The sequence below is a fragment of the Carassius gibelio genome, chromosome A14 (genome assembly GCF_023724105.1).
Source record: "Carassius gibelio isolate Cgi1373 ecotype wild population from Czech Republic chromosome A14, carGib1.2-hapl.c, whole genome shotgun sequence".
NCBI lineage: Eukaryota > Metazoa > Chordata > Actinopteri > Cypriniformes > Cyprinidae > Carassius > Carassius gibelio.
The window spans coordinates 25,671,868-25,689,835 of NC_068384.1; the positions used below are offsets into that span (position 1 = coordinate 25,671,868).

At 37.9% G+C, this 17,968-nt stretch overlaps 1 protein-coding gene across 3 annotated transcripts in view; it reads right to left on the reverse strand.

Moving 5' to 3' along the window:
* Window positions 1–17,968, reverse strand: part of LOC128026946 (ligand-dependent nuclear receptor corepressor-like protein) — a 450,432-nt gene that overhangs the window by 365,998 nt on the left and 66,466 nt on the right. The window lies entirely within an intron of this gene.

Here is a 17,968-nt window from a genome sequence, read left to right on the forward strand (position 1 = left end):
AATATGATTTTAAAAGGTTGATAAATATGGATGTGAATTCATTCACGAAAGTTAATCTTTTATGATAACCTTAATCAAAACTTGAATGGTATAAATGAGATGAAAATACCTGAAATGGTGGAATTTTAAGTTAAAATAAAATCTATACTATCCAATACTATACTATACTAAATATACTTTTTTGCAACATAAAATACATGCAAAATTGTTGTAACATTTGCTCATGATTGATCTTATTCATATTAAATGGTATGCATGTGTTCAACTTGACCTTCATCAAGATGGACAAACCAGACGTAATCATCCATGATTTTTAACATCTGTTTTTTTTTTTTTAGATAAAAACTGAAAAAAAAACAATGCTGAATCATGAAAACAATATAGCATACTACCGTTTTAAGCATTTAGTGAATATTGCCTACTGTTGTTAATAATACACAGTATACAACATACTATGCAACATTCAGGAAGTAGTAATCTAGTTTTCAATTACCAACATAGTCATTCTTTTACTCAACAGCATGCAATTTTAAATATAGTCTTGGGATCTCAAATGACAAGGCATATAAAAAAAACATTAAAAGTATTATTACAGAATAATAATGACTCCTGTTTTATCAAAGCTTTACTTATCGGATTACTCAGTTACACAAATTAGAAACAAAAATTAGTTTATCAAAATTTGTATGGTTCTTCTGTAATTCTGTGGTGCTAATTATTATTGTACTGTAGCATCAGTATTTTTCATTTCGGTCAGGTTCATTTTAGAACTCCTGTCACTAATTATGAAACATTGGTTCAGTACAGATACGTTTTTGTAATTTTGCATGTTTGTTAAAGAGTTTTGCTTTTGCAAGGGTGGGGACATTCTAGACATTTCTGTAATATTCTAGTGTTTTCTGGAAACTTAGAGAAAATTGTGGGACTGGTGATAAAAAAAAAGTAATGTTCACATGCAGCATGTCAAACTTCATAAAGAGACATTAAAAATAACAGTGAAACAAAACTTTTAGAAACATTTATTTCAGTGTGATATCAATTCAGTTATCAAATACCAATGTCATAAAAAAAAAAAAAAATGAATCCATTTTAATAGATTTGTATTGCTTCCCTCAGAGGTGACTGCTGTCTAATAAGAAAAGTGCTCTCAAGTCAGCACACTGGAACACATAACATCCCACACTAATGGGGTCTGACATGTAACCACAGAGATATATGTTTAGCCTAATTGCATGACATTATTTACAAGATGAACAGGGATTTCCTATTTGTCTCTTGAAGCCCTCACACTACAAAAAAAAAACAAAAAAGAGAGCCTTAATTAAATTGTGGGTTTCTTTGGGGGCTGAAAAGTATCTGGCTGTAGATGTAGAGTCTGTGAATGGTAGATATTATAGAACTAACATGCATATAAATTTTCTTCAGAATTTATGGACTTTGTCTCATTTTATAGTCTTAATGCTCATTTACTGTCAATTATTGATACATTATTATATTAATTAAACAACATAAATATGTTTGGCATTATCTTCTTGTCGATCCATGTTTGGAGTGTAAAAATGTAGGTTGGTTTTCAAATAGGTCTGAACAAAAACAGCAGATGGTTTTACTGAAAATGAAAATGTATTCTCCGGCTGAAATTCAAAATAAGATACTTTCAAGAATGTCCAAGCTGCTCTTTTCCATACAGTGAAAGTATACAGTATTGTGAGGGAGCCAGTGAGCAACCACTTAAAAACCATGCAAACATCCTAGCAACAACACAGCAACATGCTAAAAACCACCCCAAACATGTTAACAACTGTGTGGCAACATATCCACAACAACACAGAATCATGGCAGCGAGTAAAAAACAAAATAACAAATCACATTTTTACAGATGGCATATGGCTTCTGACCAAAACTTTTCAACAAAAAAGCTTTCTGCACAGTAATTGGCCAACCAGAGAGCCCTCTTTCATAAAAGTATTTGAACAGCAAAGGGAAGCTCATAATTATGTGCAATTACACAGCAATCACACAGCAAGCGTGCCCTCTTGCCAAGAGAGCTTTATAACATGACTGCCTGTGGTAGAGAAGCAAACAGTATACAATAGACATCGATTACCCTTTCTCACACAGGTGAAGTCAACTAACCCTGCAGGCTTGAGAAACGAGGCACAGGGCGATGACTCATGCGTCTCTGACTGCTCCCTATCAGCCAATGGGAAAACTGAGAGCTCTTTTGGGAGGCAGAGGGGCATAACGTCAGCACGGGAAACAGGGGCAGCAGCTGCGGAAGCTCAGGGACCGGCTGGACGGCTGTCAGAGACAGAAAATGAAGCCCACCTGATAGTGTCCTATAATCTCACCTGTGTGCTCTGCTGGGACTGGTTCTATCTCAACTCTCAGCGACATCCAAATCTGAGCCTCTCAATGTGCATGCATCAGAAGATGATGCAGCAGAGAGTGGAGGAAATGTGAGGCTCACAGATGGTGACTCTGAAGGATTCGGTATTTTGAGCAGAGTGGGATTATGTCTTTGAGTTTGTGTGAATAAAGCCTTTTTATGCAGGTTTAGGGATTAAACACACTTGCTCTTTGCACTAAAAGCTACTTTAAAACTTTCAACAATGTACATTATAAGTGGAAAAAGTTGCTGCTCACTGAAACAGACACTGAAATACATTTATTTAATATATCAGATGCTTGTAAAGTCATGTAGCCTACACTCATGAACATTTTATGCTTAAAGCTTTAACTTGGTTGACTTATACTTTAGCAGGTTTTTTTTTTTTTGCCTGTAGGATACCATGAACATGTTAATTTTAAAAGCATGGCCATCCACATGAAACAACGCCAGACAAAAAAAGCACTGAAACACAAGCGAAAATATACACACAATAACAAGGTAACAAAGACAATAAATAGGGGTAACTAGCTATTTTAAAATTTTACAATAACAAAAAAAAAACAGTTTATATAGAGTTGAAAACAGTGAAGAACTGCAGCGTTTCGTTACATATTTCACTACAAGACTGACTGTTCACTCATAATGTGTGACAAAAATAGAATATTGTAGTGTAGGTGTTCATTCACATGCACAGTGAGAGTCTTATTTGCTGTTTGTCGTCAACAGCTTAACACCTCATCACAAGTGAGCAAATATAGAGACGTATATTTGCTGGTTTCATACTGCCATCACAAAGTGCTTGGAAGAATTTCCATTTCCACTGGCCATTTACATGTGCTGTGAATATTATCATTCAGGTAGCTCCGGACCAACTTTTAAATGATTTAGACAATAAATAAAATATACAGTGTTCAAATTAAGACAAAGTTTTTTTTTTAGTTGTCAGATTACCTTGACACCACTGCAAAGATGCTGACTGCATTTTTGTTTGATATTGTTTTATAATGCAATGACTTTCCCACAATTTCCAAGGTGTTTACTGATTTAATTCAAACATGGCTGTTGTTCTTCAGTTTTGAGACTGAAAGCACAAGCCAACCGTCCAAGCAAAATAAACATGATTCTTCGGTTTAAGTAATGTACTCGTCAAAATTCATAATGTTGCCCCACCGTGACCTAAAAAAATAAACAACAAACCAAAGCAAAAACACCCGCTGTAAGAGTAACAAGGCTGTGTTCATTTTTTTTTTTTTTTTTTGCAAAGATGTTTAGTGTGTTTTATGTTTGCACACTTACATGCCACTGATGCAGAAGTCGAAAATGTTGGTTTGTGAACATCAGAGATAAAAGCGGTCTGAAAGGAAAGAGGTAGAAGATAAAAGCATTGAGACTACATAGAGAAAAGACCACAAAGCCAGCTGTTAGAAAAAAAAGCTCCAATACGTAGGTCAAGAGCCACATGACAGTGTGCGGTCTGCTGCGGATCCATGCCACATCCTTCCCTCCTTCTCACGCTCACAGCGTGTTTGAGTGTGCTTCTGCTGCTCTGGGCAGACTCTGTCCAAGGGGCTCTTATGAAGAAGCTCACTTTGTCTCTGGAGGGCTCGGAGATCAGATCAGAGCTGTGTGGGATCAGGAGGAAACTCTGGATGGCCAACGGCCAGAGGAGGATCAATGCTGATGGATCTGCAGGAGTAAACAAGCTCAGATCATTGCATTAGTTGGACATGCTCATCAGTGTCACACAGCTGATTGGTCTCTCCTATGCAACCAGGAGAAGTGCACAAGCAAGAGCTGTCCTTCAGTATGGACTGGCTTAAATCCTTTTGCATGGGTTAATTTGTTTCCATTGTAACAAAAAAACAAAAAACAAACAACCTAAGCACCAGTAAACTGTGTCAATGATTTGTTGCTGGACCAAAATAATTTATGCATATTGTCACAAGCCAGGATAGAACTCAGATATCTGGTGTGGTGGTTGAGAGATCTGCCACTAGGCAACAGAGTAATGTTGGACCCAAACGAAATACTCAAGGCAGTACTCCAGGCAAGGTTGGTTTATTTTGACTTCTTTAAGTCTTTGCGAGCCAAAAATCCAACAAAAGTTCTTCTCAGACAGAGGAATTAATACATGAGAGAAAAATGGAGGGGAAAAAAACACAAGGGAAAATAAAAAACTCCACGATGGGAGAAAACAAAACTACAGCACACTAACGATCAAAAAACAAAGGGAGAAGACAAGACCGGTTTTAGTAATGAAACATGAAAAGTTGGATTAATTCTAAGGGAACGAGGGAGAAATAAACAATAAGAAACAGGGTTAACTTTCCTTGCTATGCGAAAAGGGCCGATGTATTTATGGGAAAGTTTCTTGGATTCAACCTGGAGGGGGAGTGTTTAGTAGACAGCCAAACTCTTTGAGAATTGGGAGCTGTCTGCTTGCGGCAATTAGCCTGATCTTGGTATCTCTAGGAAGTCCGCAAGAGGGTATTTCTGGCCTCCCTCCACATTAGCCAACAGCGTGGACAAATCATTGGGCCGAGGGAACACCAACTTGCGCCTCTTCCTCTGGAAATAATGGGGTGTATATCCAAACTGGCATTCAAAGGGGTGTAGTTCAGTGGCGGAAGCCCGGTAGCAAAGTCCAGAGAAAGATGTGACCACGGCCTGTGGGGGACAGGTAAGGGACGGAGCAGTACCTGAGGTCGCTGATGTGTAGACTTTCCTTGGTTGCACACGGGGCAGGCCTCCACATAGACCTTTACGTTCTTCTTGATGGACGGCCACCAAAACTGCCATTGGAGAAAATCAAGGGTGCGGCCACTTCCAGGATGGCAAGTCAAGGGAGACTCATGAGCACACTGCAAGACCCGGGACCGGGCAGACTGGGGAACGAACAGGCCACCACCTGGATCAGGCTCATGGGCAAGGGCCTCTCACAAAACTCTTTCCAGTTCCCTCTGAAGGGGCGCGACGAAACTAGAATTAATGATGTCAAAGGCTTCTCTTGTCTCAGGAGAGTAGGCTCGAGACAGGGCATCTGACTTGACGTGCTTGTTGCCGGGTCTGTAAGATAGAAGAAACTGGAATCATTTAAAAAACAGTGAGCATCTAGCTTGCCGAGGGTTGAACCGCTTAGCCTGCTGGAGATACTCTAGGTTTTTGTGGTCCATGAGAACCTGGAAAGGGTGCTGGGCCACCTCCAGCCAGTGGTGTCACTCCTCCAAGGCCAGTTTTACTGCAAGCAACTGACGATCCCCCACATGGTAGTTGCACTCTTACAATTTCCAACTAGACAGATGTACTGTTACTTCCTCTACAGTCAAAAACCTGGGTGTTATATTAGACAGGAACTTGTCTTTTGAAAACCATATTTCCAATGTTACAAAAACTGCATTCTTCCATCTTAGAAACATTGCCAAGCTACGAAACATGTTACCTGTTTCTGATGCAGAAAAGCTAGTTCATGCATTCATGACCTCTAGACTGGACTATTGTAATGCACTTCTAGGTGGTTGTCCTGCTTCTTCAATAAACAAGCTACAGGTAGTCCAAAATGCAGCAGCTAGAGTCCTTACCAGGTCAAGAAAATATGATCATATTACCCCAATTTTACAGTCTCTGCACTGGCTACCTATTAAGTTCCGTATCAGTTACAAATTATCATTACTTACCTATAAGGCCCTAAATGGTTTAGCTCCTGTGTATCGAACTAGCCTTCTACCACGCTACAACCCATCAAGCACCCTAAGGTCATAAAACGCTGGACTTTTGGTAGTTCCTAGGATAGCAAAGTCCACTAAAGGAGGCAGAGCTTTCTCTCATTTGGCTCCCAAACTCTGGAATAGCCTTCCTGATAATGTTCGGGGTTCAGACACACTCTCTCTGTTTGAATCTAGATTAAAAACGCATCTCTTTCACCAGGCATTCGAATAATGCATCTCTTAAATTGTGACTGCAGTTGCATCTGATCAAATGCACATTCTGTGAAGAGAGAACTGAAGTTGAACAATGAGCCAAGCCAGATAATGAACAAAAGATTGACAATGGGGATACCAAATATCCGGAAGACATAGTTCACAAGGAGCTCCAGTTAGGACTCATGGATAAATAATTATTTTGGCATACACATCATGACTCAAGTCTGAAGACTTAATTATCATCTGACAGGTCTAAAATATAAGAGGGGTGTTTTCTGAGAGCTGAGTGACAAAATATTCATTTTCTGTAGCTGTGCTTGTTACACAGCACCTGCCAGGCAGTTAGAGAATATACCTAAGAGCTGGGACTGAAGCTATTTATACCTTCACATCAGAACCCAGTGTGAATAAAGGTCTACACTCTCAGAAATCAAGTCACTGGAGCGGTACATTTTCAAAAGGTAAACTTTTGCACCTTTTAGTTACTAAAATGTACACTTTATGTACCAAAATGGACTCTTTAGGTACAAAGGTGAGCCTTTTGAAAAGGTCTTTGTAATCTTTATTATTATTTTTTTTTTTCTGAGAGTGTACATGCACGTGTGTGTGAACCAAATCTGTGTGCAGCCGTGTGAGAGATTCACCATATGTTCAGCGACGTTAGTGCCAGGAATAGCTTAGTATATATTTTGATATGGGTCATTTGAAAAAAAGCAACATACCAAGAAATCAATTTTATTTTTATATTCGTAATAGAATTTGTATTGAAAAATGATTACATTAAAATTCTATCTATCTATCTATCTATCTATCTATCTATCTATCTATCTATCTATCTATCTATCTATCTATCTATCTATCTATCTATCTATCTATGTGTGTTTGTGTCTTATTCAGCTCTATTTATCCAGCTTATTATATCCAAGGGCAAGATATAATACTAATAAAAAAATATGATTTAGATGTATCAGATGTAGCTAATCAACTTCTTAATGGCACACAAAGCCATTTGACTTTCAACTGTGATCAGCTGTGCTCATTTTGATCAGCTCAGCATGAAAAGAGCTTTCCTGGAGCTTTTCAGTCCTTGGTAGTGCAATTGAAGCAAACAATTAATTATAGGAAGCAAGAAACAGTCAAGAGATCTCAGGGATAAAGCTGTGGACAGGAGTCAGGAGATGGATGCAAAATAATAATAATAATAATAATAATAATAATAAATTCAAAGGCTTTATCAATGCCTGGAAGCACAGTAAAGTCTATTAATTTATTATTAAGAAGAGGAAGGTATTTTGTCCAACACAGACCCTTCAAGCATCAGGACCTCGCTTCAAACTGGATGAAAGATCCGGGGGAAACTGTTCAGAGAGGTGAGCAAGAGACCTACACCAACTCTGTAGCAGCTGCAGGAATTTATGACAAAGAGTGGTCATTGTGTGCATATGAAAACAGTATCACAAATTCTCCAACAATGTAGCACGGATGGAAAAAAAGCTACTCCCCGAGAAAGGTCACATGCAGACAGACTGAGCTTTGTCTAAACACATCTTGAAGATTCTGAAGCAGATTAATTATTTGGCCTAGACACCAAATGACATGTCTGGCGGAAATCCAATCCATCTCACCATCCAAATAGCAGCATTCCTACAGTAAACATAGTGATGTGCTGTTATGGGAAGTTTCTCTGCAGCAGGGACTGGAGCTCTTGTCAGGATAGAAAGAAAAATTGATTCTCGAGGTATCTGCAGCCCTCTGCCAGAAAGGTGTCAATGGGAAGAAGGTTTAACTTCCAACATGACAGTGACCCAAAGCACACGGTAAACCTGACAAACAGAGGTTGAAGGAGAAATGTCCTTGCATGGCCTCGTCAGAGTCCAGACTTAAACCCCACTGAAAATCTGTGGAATGAATTGAAAAGTGCGGTCCACAAACACTCACCATCAGATTGAACTGAAGTTTTGCATAAGAAGAGCAGGCAAATATTACAAAGTCTAGATGTGCAAAGTTAAAAGAGACAGATCCCAACAGACCAAAGGCTGTAATTAAAGCAAAAGGTGGATCAACAAAATACTGACACGAGGAGCTGATCCTTTTTCCCACTCTGTGATTCTGTTTTTCTGTTTTTGGTGTTATATCTTTCACTTGAATGTTATAAGTTACACTGAGTAACTAGATAAAACAAAAACTGTGTCTTAATATCAGGCTGCAAAGTAACAGAATGTGATTATTTTAAAGTGGGGTAATTCCTCTCTATACCCACTGTGTGTATGTATATATATATATATATATATATATATATATGTGTGTGTGTATATATATAATGTGTATGTATATATATATATATATATATATATATATTCACATATCATTTATGTTATTTAGTTATTTGCAGTATTTTCCAGACTTTTATGACGTTTTTCTTTTTTTCTGTGCATTTTTAGAATTCAAATAAACATGGCATCATTGATGAATGACTGAAAATTATTAGTAAACTAGTATCATTAAATGGAAAAGATCTGCGTTAAGATTCCTGAAAAGAGATGATGGTGAGTACACAGTGACATCATTTTCGGTGCACTATTCCTTTAAAGCTCCAGTGTTTTCACTGCGCGGGTGCTGTGTGGAATGAAAATCAAGGAACAGATGGTTCACCACAGGGTTCTCGCTGACTATCAAACAGCCTCCGACATTTGCAGCCTTCATCTTTGACCCCCTTTTTTCAGAAATCAAACATCTCGGAGGAAAAATGTGCAACACTGCAGTTACATCACGTTTAGGAAGAGCTATGAAAAGAGAGCAGCTTGTGATTAGCAGCGTATCTTACTGACAATTTCATGGCAGCAGACTGACCTTTAAAATGACAATTAAATTAACCGCCTGCCCTCACTATTCACTAATTCACCCAAAAGCTCACACAGGAGGACTGTGACTCTTGCAGTCCGTGTGCATCTTTTACAGTCACATCAGGTTACTATGGCAACAGATTAGCAGTAGTCATCTCGGGATGTGGAAGCAAACGAAGTAATTAATCTATCATGCTCTAATGAGCACAAACCTACTGTCTCTTCAAGTCGTTCATATTTCACTGAACGTGCCATTATTCTGTCTGAAAACAGCATTATAGTTCAGTTTAGGGTCAGCTGCTTGGAATAATAAAATCAATCAAGCATCTTTCACTGATGCACTATAAAAACAAGACTCATTCAGCTTGTGACTCATGGCCTGGGTCTTGCTTAACTGTCATGGAGTTCTGCATCAAATGCTGTCCATCGTGCAATTGTCTAGCTGTGTGAATTCAGCAATCGATGCTCAGTATTCACTGTGATAGCCTGATAATATCAGCTGACCAGCAAGAAAGATGATATTCTGATGAGATCAGCTGAGTACAGAGCACTATTACTGGGGAAAGAACTGTCACAATTGTGAGTTTTTTTTAAATATTGATTGACAGGAGATAAAAGAATCGAACCCGATGCAGTAAAACTGTATTGCATTCATAAAGAACCTTCAAGGTTTTCATTCAGGGTTCCCTTGAAATTAAGGTTTAATGATTTGGTTATTTAGATGCCTTGCAATGCTGTGTCAAACAAGTAAGATAAATTACAATAAAAATAAATGATTTAATAAATTCATATTCAGAACATATAAATTGAATTAATAAGGGCAATTAAAGGGTTAGCTCACCCCAAAAGGAAAAATCTTCAAAACACAAATGAAGATACTTTAATGAAACCTGAATGATTTCTTTGAAAGTCCGGGAAACCAAAATGTTGATGCTTCAGTAAGTTCATAAAGACATAGTAAAATAGATCCATCTGAATCAAGACACAATTGCCTTATGTGATAAACAGATTTATGTATTGTAGATATGCTATGTCCTCTGTGCAATGATCAATATCATTAAGAGCTCAAATTAAATCTGTTTATAATATAAATTGATCACGTCTTTTCAGAATACTTCGATTGAACAGCTCGATCCATAGAAATCACATTTACAATCTCTTTCTGAACCTTTTGAATGGTCAAAGTTTTGGGTGAAGTGAATTCTATGAGAAGACAGATAGAAATCTTACAGGTTTTATCAAAAAAATATCTTAAGTGTGCTGAAGATCTTACGTGTTTTAAACAACACGGGGGTGAGTTATAACAAAATTTTCATTTCTGGGTGAATTAACCAATATCATAATTATGGATATTTTTTTTTTTTATCTTCATTAAATTAAAAACACTTTGGACCATTTACCTGAGGCTATGGATTGAATTCATGCACGTTTCGCTTTATAAGACCTCAGTATATCCACAGGTATGAATTTTGTGTTGCCCATATGATTTTTTTTTTTTTTTTTTTACTCTTAAATGTACAGTTTGCAAGATATTTGCAGTAAAATATCTAAAAACCACTAGGCTAGTGTTATATATTTTGTCCAGCTGATTACTAACAATATCTCTAATGTTTTCAACTACTTGTAAATCATGAGAAAATTCCCATTCTAAACAGTGACAGTGTTTTACTTGACAGGTGGGTTGTTTTGATTCGTATCTTTACAAAAAACGGATGCTATTATAACGATCAACAAGATTAGTATTATGAGGTATACACGCCAAACTCGGGGCTTCGCTTTTCTAGACCCGCGCGAGGACGCATCTGATCCATAGTCTGATCGCGTCTTTGCATTGACTTTGTATGTAATCTACTTGCAGAAATCGCTGAACTCGCGTTAAATCCATGATTTATCTTTCCGTCTGATTGATGGCCATCAGCAGTTTGGTTAGAAGACAACAAATCATTCCACGCTCCTCCTTAGCGTCATCAAACCACGCGATTGTTATTGTTTTGATAGTGCGCCCTCTAGTGGATGTGTGGTCCTGTTTCTCTCTCCAGCTGTGTGTGTGTGTGTGTGTGTGTGTGTGTCAGAGGTAATTACAGTGGGATGTGTGGGTGAAGGCACATGTTCCAGCTGCTCAGTTGTCTGGGGTCATATGATAACAACTAAGTAGTACTTTTCTGTGACTTTCTGCTGTTTTTCTCTGCATCTCAAGGATATTTCTGCAATTTTGTCCTAGGTCCCTACTTTTGCCTCTTAATCTCTCTCTTTCGTTTTTCTCCTCTAACAAAGACCCTGTGTTCTCCATAAATCAGTAATACACCGAACATGATGGCTATTAGATGGTTACTTACTATAAATCAAAATAGTCCATTCTCAAGTGATGGTCGCACTAGACTTTTAATTCCACTGATTTACAGTCATATGTGAATACAGGAGACTGGAAATACAAGATTATGCAAATTGTTCTGTGCTCCAAAGCTCAAGTTTGGTGAATGCTGGCATGCAAATTCATAGTCATGTTTGATCAACTGGAGAACAGCGTGACCTCTGATGCTGAATTAAAAAAGAAATACGCCAGAGTGTGATCTCATATCACTAAGAGAAAAAAGCAAGCTTGATGGCTTAGAAGGTAAGAGTATATTTCTCATCTACAAGCAGTTTGTAACATTTATATCTCTTTAGCAAAAAAAGGTGCAAGTCAAGTTACGAGTGCTTCTGGATAGCTGCAAAACTCTGCTTTTACTGACATTGATTATGGCGTGCACTTAACTAACGATAGAAAGTGTGGATGTGGTCAAGCCTTCACACCCTGTCACTAGCAGTTAGGAAAGAGGCTGTATGTCAGTCAAGATGGCTTGTGGGAGGGAATTAGACAGCCAGAGCCATTTCTCTCTATCATGAAGATCTGGTTGGCTGTTTTCTCTGTTGCCTATTTTCCATCTGTGAACATCTGAGGCAGTTGCCCGCATTTCCACTGAATTGAGAGCCAAATAAAACAGAATACAATATTATCATGCATCATGGACTCTTAGTTTTACAAGTTTCCTGTCTTCCTTTGTTCAGTTTTCCCGCCACTCTTGTGTTGGCCACTCCCTTTAGTTTGTTATCATTGTTTATTTCACGGCTCTGTGGAATACTTGATTCTGATTGGTCAGTCGCGACATTCTGAGGTATGTCATCCCTCAATAACAACCGATCAAAACGAATAACACAGGCTTATCCGGGGAACTGAAGTCAACACTATACTCTTGCCAGGAACAGTTTTGTCTTGGTGGAAGCTTTGCGTTTGTTTCAAAATTGTGTCATCTTGGCTTCGCTCTCTCGTTTCATACAAACGCAGCTGCTGCCATTTTGCTAAAATTGTTCTGTACGCTGTAATGGATTATAAACTGAGTAGCAAACTGGTACAATTTCAAAAAATTTTCATCTTAAATGTTTTATTGCCATAATTATATGGTGAAATGCTGTGTAATAATGTGACTGCACCATTTCCCTTAAATGTCCATCTAGTTTGAACTTGCAACTGCTGTGTTCATGGAAGCTTAACTCAAATCAATATTTTGTGTATTGTTTATGCATTACACTCTGTCATGTGTGTTGGATTATATCTTCTTTCTTATTGGGATTTAATAAAATAAAATAGACTTTTTGACATTTTGCCAGTTACTGTCACAGTCTTCAGCTGGTTTGCCCAGGATGGTCTTTCTGTGAGCACATGGCTTGTGTTGTGTGTGTTTGGTGCCATGTGCTTTCTCCTGTCTATTTTTTAACCCTGTCCATGTTAGCTCATTATTGTTTTAGTTGCTCCACCTGTGTTTCTCCCTTTCTTCTAGCCTCCATTCGCCTAAACTCCACTCACCTGTCCTCTCGTAACCTTATTCCTTGATTTAATTTGTCCTAGCTGTTTCCCTGATTGCCTCTTCTTTATAAGCTCCCTGTGTTTTGTGTTCTGTGCTCATTTGTGCCTTTGATGTCTGGCTGCCCTGTGTTCAGTTTGTGTCTCGTTGTAACCCTGAAAGCTAATCTGGTTTCTTCCCCTTTGGGGTTGTTTCAGTTGTTGAGATTTTTTTATTTTGGTGATTTATAAATAAAGACTCCTCATTTGCTGCACTTGAGTCTTCGCCTCTTATGATCCGTGACTGTTACTTTGTCTGTTTTTGTTCCACCAACCCAAATACTTCCAAACAAAGCCATAGTGGATCTGCTTTGCATTGCCATGAAACACTCACTGCTTGTTGCTGAATGAATCAGTGTTTTTGAACTAATCAGTTATGTAGATGAATGATTCACTGACTCACTCATGAAAGCAGCGTCTCATTTTGAAGGCTGTGTGAGCTGGAGGTCTTGTATGTTATCGAGGCTGTTTCATAAAAAAGAAGAAACCATTACAATTCCAAAAAGAATTTAAAATTTTAAGATTCAATGTTTACCAAGTATAATGTACCCTGTATATGTGTGGCTTTAATACTATTTCTGCATATAGAGTTTCTCCGTAACCATCTCACGGTTTGAGGGTCTGCATGGATCTGCCCTATTTGTGAAAACCAGGTTTTGTGCGTCATGCTTGTTTGGTTTTCCCGTGCAGAGGGGGGAAAAATCTCTGCGTCAGAATTAAAAGTGTGCCACTCTTGGGTCTCGGATGAGACTCCTGCCGTTTGCGTCGATAGGACTGCATTTGTGTTTTGTTGTGTGAGTTAGTCATCTTATAATAGCTTCAAAACAAAGTATGGGGGAGCTGACCTACATCGTTAGATATCATGCTTTAGTGCGTATCAACAGCAAATGAAATATCCAAGCTTCCCCACGTAGGTGTACACATGCTTGTTTGTATCCAAGTACTATGTAGCACAATGCATTCACGCTCTTGACACTATCTTGACCTTTTTCTTCTGTGCAGAGGCCTGAAGCCTGCAGCGTAAGTGTGTGTGGCGAACAGTAATGCTACGAGACATTTCCTCAGCAGGTCAGACCTGACCGTGTCCGCTGATGGAAGTGTCAAAGCAAATATGTCACAGACGTGCAGCACACACAGCTGGACATCCCTGAGTCCCGTTCCCATCCACTCCTATTCTTCTTCAAAGGAATGGATAGAGAGCTAAAGGCCAAAGAAGAACTCACTGACTAACATAATAAGACAAAGTTAATCTCAATCATTCATCAGTGGCTTTTAAGGACTCTTGAGACACTGGGTAAATGTGACATCTCAGTCACACTTTATTTTAGGGTCCAATTCTCACTATTAACTAACCATTAACTATGACTTTTGCCTCAATTAACCCCTTATTTTCTGCTTATTAATAGTTTATAAGGCAGTTGTTAAGCATTATTTGTACTTTATAAGCACTAATAAACAGCCAGTATGTTAATAATAGACATGCTAATAAGCAAGTAGTTATTAGTGTGAATTGGACCCTATACTAAAGTTTTACAGACATCTCTTTACTGTAAACATGCTTTTAAATCAATTTTAGCTTTTTTGATAATTGGTAGAAACCCCTGCAGTGTTTCCGACATTTGAATATAATTTTCTATACTATTTCAATAAGGTGACTTAAATCAGTTCACTGGATTTTGAATCCAAAATAGAGATTTTTGAAGGTGCATTTGTTCTCTAGTTAGCGTTAGCATGTTCTTCAGGGACTTGCCACAGATGCACAGACCATGTGCTAGAATATCAGCGTGGTTCAGCATTATTGTCTCATTAGTCCTATTACATTTATACTAGTGAGTTTTACAGAGCAGTCTATAATAATCATGAATACCCTTACCTGTCCGACAAAACAGAAGGAAATTTAGCATCACTACTCGGGATTTTCTCCATAATCAAATCTTTCAACATAATTTAAACACATTTAATAGGAAATGATTAGCATATGGCTGCAGCCTTCATCACATGTGAGTGTACGCCAAGAAAAAAACAAGCAAAGAGTAAACTTGGCACCAACATACTGCAATTATGGACATTTCTATTGGCCGGATTGACAATATTAAATTCAAAACCGCATATTCAGTCATTCTAGAGACTGAGATCCGGCGTTGGTTGCTTCTTTCGCTTGTCTTTTTGTCTCTCTTTCTCCATTTCCGTGTCTCTCAGGGGAGCTGAAGCAGATCTTAGTGATCTTTGGCCTTATTCTGACAAATGTATTCAGCAAAAATAGAGCAGTGCTGATATTACCACGGTATGATGAAATAGTTGTTTGTGATGAAATATAGAAACAGAAAGAAACAAGATAGTGAATTAGGACGTGCTGATTGACCGGTTCGGGCCAGATATTAATTAAATATGCTCATCATGGCAAGAAAAGCAATTAAAAGTGGAACCAGACAGGCAGCTTCTAATGCGAAGTGAATGTATTGAGCTGAAATCATCTGCATGTGGTTTGCTTTATCATCATATTAAAGGCTTTTCCAAGGCACAAGGATAGAAACAAGTTGTGCAAAAAGTGAGTAACAAGGCAAGGACTTTATATAATCAATGTGGATCACGAACAGTCAACAAGCGTGTAATGTGTGTAACTCTGGAGACATGCAGCGTGCTTGTTTAAACAGCGTTTACTCTGATTGCTGAATTTAGTAGAGCTCCAGTGCATAATAATCACACACTGAAGGAGATGTTTAATTATGTCTGATGTGCAAGTCAAATTTGGTTGGTTTCTCAAAGGACTGAAGTGAGTAGGTGATGTAGAAGCTACAAGATTAACAATTAAACCATAAAATCTGAACCTCCCCTGCACACACACACTTCTTCTTCTTGAAAGAAAGGTTCGTCATGTTTTTCAGGGTTGTGTCAGCTAGCTCTCATTCACTCGCTCGCTCTCTGCTTTCACCTTTATCTCTCTTCAGATGGGCTTTTCTCTTGCTCAACACTGTTCATGTTTTCTCTTCACATAATCTAATATCCTGGCATTTCAATTCAAAAGAGCCTGAGGGGCTCTGGTCTTCCAGTTAGACAGCGCTCCCTCTAGATAATGAGTTAAAATATACAGTCTTAGACCGCACTGCTCATAATAAGAGCGTTTCAGGGTACAGGATGTTATTTTTTGGTTCAACATCACACCTTCATGTAAAATACATGTGCTGCTGATGTTCCTCATCCATGTTTAATCCAGCAGGCCCCCTGGTGGTCATTCTTGGAGACCTCTTCTTATATCCACCCTTCCCCCATGAACATCAATCCATGTGCATAATAATAAAGGGATTCTTTCCTCCTCAGCTGCTGTGATATTTCATAGCAGAGGTGAGGGTCTTCACAAAAGCAAAAGGTTTTAATTCATCCAGATCAATCTTTTATGAACGCTGCCAGTTCTTCATGCTCTGATGATTGACAGCTCTCAGGTGTATCTTAAGAATCACTGCATGCTTGTATATCGACAAACAAAGCTTAATACACTCTTCCACAACCGATGAAGTGAAGCAACGGTGTGTATTGTTGAGCTGAAGGACTGCCATTTTAATTCTCATTAATACAGCTATACACTTAAGAATCTAAGAGAAATTGAGACTGAAATGCTTTGTTTGTCCAATGTTAGTTTTGTACAGTCTGTTCCTTTGTTTCTGTTAAGTTTTCATGGCTTTTGATGGGGTTTAGTGCCATCTGCAGGAAAAATAAAAAAATAAAGCATGAACTTATTTATTTATTTTTTAATATGAATGAACGCTGTTGGCTAGGACCAGAATCAGATATATTACTTACTTGAATATATTGATTACTAAACTTTGATATATAGATATAAGTTTGATTTGACCAATGATATTAGACTTTAGGACCTAACTTTTAACTGTTAAAATAGGCAAAAAAAAGAGGGCCCCGAGTATCTGCATATCTGCAGACCAGAACATCAGAGACCTACTTTGGCACCAGTCACAACACATTCACATCACAACTACCAAGAACAGCCAATAGGATGGGATCAATGAAGTTTGCTTCAGAAAAACTGTTCAAAATGCCATTATTATTATGATTTTTTACTAGTATAAAGTAAAATGCATCTACTGTATAAATACACTATAAAACACAAGGCCAGCAAGGATTTTTTTTTTTTTTTAAATCAATGAACATTTTAATTCAGAAAATCGATTGAATGTGAGAGTAAAACAAAATCTTTATTTGTTTTAAATAAATGCTGTTTCTTTGAACTTTGTTCATCACTGTTTCTCCAAAAAAAATGTGAAGAAGAACTACTCTTTCCAACATTAATAATAATATTTCTTGAGCAGCAAATCATCATATAATTATGATTTCTGAAGATCATGTGACACTGAAGACTTGAGTAATGATGCTGAAAATACAGCTGCACATCACAGAAATACATTGTTATTTTCAATTGTATTTCTTGCGGATTTTACAGCAATTTTGATTAAATGCTTTGATCTTATATATATATATATATAAATGCCCAAACATACCATATCATTAAAAGTTAGTATTGAGAGGAACATACAAGTGATGCATGAATGAATACGTCATACTTTTACATATTCATGTTCTAAAACTGTAAAAATGAATGGGTTCAAAAAACGAGACTATGAAGAATTCCTTGAGATAACTGTAAGCCTCACAGCGACTCCTGATACTTTTAGTCACAAAATATTCCTTCAAAAGCACTCATATGATCTCTCATATTACACTAGGCAATAACGGACAGTGTTTTGTCAGCAATAAAATGCTCAGTGTTCATGAAGCGGTTTGAAAACTTGTAATCTGAACGTTAATGCTAAAATAAAACTCTCTGCTTGTCTAAACATTTACAAACCAAGGCTGTCCAATAAGACATGGCCAAACTGTGCAGTCTCTTCGTTATCTGTTAAAGTGCTGTCCAGACGCGGCC